The sequence below is a fragment of the Ranitomeya imitator genome, chromosome 1 (genome assembly GCF_032444005.1).
Source record: "Ranitomeya imitator isolate aRanImi1 chromosome 1, aRanImi1.pri, whole genome shotgun sequence".
Taxonomy (NCBI): Eukaryota; Metazoa; Chordata; class Amphibia; order Anura; family Dendrobatidae; genus Ranitomeya; species Ranitomeya imitator.
Window position 1 is genome coordinate 136,127,524 of NC_091282.1, and position 1,944 is coordinate 136,129,467.

Here is a 1,944-nt window from a genome sequence, read left to right on the forward strand (position 1 = left end):
GGGGAAGAGGAAATTGACATCAAAGGAACGTGACCATGAACTCCCTGACAACCCCAACTAGTCACAGACATAGATTTCCAATCTAACACCGGATTATGTACCTGTAACCATGGAAAACCCAGCACAATAGCATCATGCAAATTATGCAACACCAGAAAACGACAATCTACCTGATGTGCTGGCGCCATGCACATGGTCAGCTGTGTCCAAAACTGAGGTTTATTTTTAGCCAACGGTGTAGCATCAATACCCCTTAAAGGAATAGGGTGCTGCAAAGGCTGCAAGGAAAAACCACAACGTCTGGCAAATTCTAAAACTGACAGGTGGAAATTCAGTTTTGCATGCCACCAGCTGCCAATCGCATCATGTAACTAACATCCCGGTTAGTTAGTGCTTGCTGCGCCTGTTCTGACAACCTCTCCTTCATAGAGGAATGTGTTACAATCAATAAGAGACTGACTCTAAAAAGTTATAATAGGACAATTCTGACTCAGGCTTAAAATATAGCTGCATCAAAACCACGATGTGATCTGATGAATAGTGTTGAGCGATACCTTCCGATATCGGGAAATATCGGATCGGATTGGATCGGACTGATACCCAAAAAATATCGGATATCGCCGATTCCGATACTGGAAACCAATGCAAGTTAATGGGACACAAATATCGGAATGAAAATAAACCCTTTCTTTCCTTGTAGGTTAATTCTACATGAAGGAAAACAACTAATAATACTGTAGAATGTATTGGGGGAGGTGGAGGAGACATTAAAGGCATAGAGGTTTAGCCCAATCAAATGGAATAGCAGAAATTAAAAGATTTTTTAAGACGTTCGGAGTTACAAAGATATTGACTATGTTAAGCTTTTTTAAATTGTCAGATATTTATGTTTCACTACTTCCATGCTCTTCACCTTCACGCTGCCGCCCACCATGACTCGAGTATAAGCCGAGAGGGGCACTTTCAGCCCAAAAATTTGGGCTGAAAATCTCGGCTTATACTCGAGTATATACGGTATATTGGCTAATTTTTCATCTTGAAAAAGAATTGGAAGGTTTTTAATAAAAATAGAAATTATAGTCTTGTAATCTGTGCTGTATGAGGTAATAAAAGTAATGGTCTTTGAAATTTCATTGCGTGAATGTGGATATGAAATATTCATCAGTAGTGTTGAGCATTCCGATACTGAAATATTGGGTATCGACCGATATTCGCTGTATTGGAGTTCCGATACTGAGTTCCGATACTTTTAGAATATCGAATACCGGAATCGGAAGTTCCCATAATGCAATGAGCTAGTTTGATTTTATTCAGCCAATGAGGATCCTAAGAAGTTTGGGCACATCCTGTTAGGCATGTTAGGCATGTTAACTAATGGCATGGCTGTGATTGGCTGCTGAACTGATGTCATGGTACACTATAAAAGCTGCCGCCGCCATTTTTGGTTCACTCTGCTGTGAATTTACTTAGGGACAGGACGCTGCTGTTCTGACTCTGAGGGACAGTTTGAGCTAGTGATTTGCTTTATTGTGCTTTACCCAGGCTACTTTAGCAACCGCTGTGTGAGAAGCTTTCTTTTGCCTTGCAGCGCTGTTCACAGCTGTTTGCGAGGTCTCTGTGTGTGAGTGCAGCTCACGCTGTAGTGTGTTCTGCAGCCACCTCCGGTTGTAGTCCGCTCAGCGTGCGTCACTGCCTCATACATTGTCCTTTTTTGCATTAGTGCTGCTCATTTTTCCTGATTTCTCCTATTAGTGTGGCTACATCCGTATCCAGCTAGATTGCTTGCAAACACTATATAGGAGTAATAGGAGTAGATAGAGGAGCCTTTCTGCTGGATTGTGCTCTGCAGCCCCAGCCAGATTAGTATTAGCCTATTTTTTGGAGCCTCATCTATTGCATTGTAGGTTACCTTCCTGCATTGTAATAGCTTCAAAAAGTTTGTGA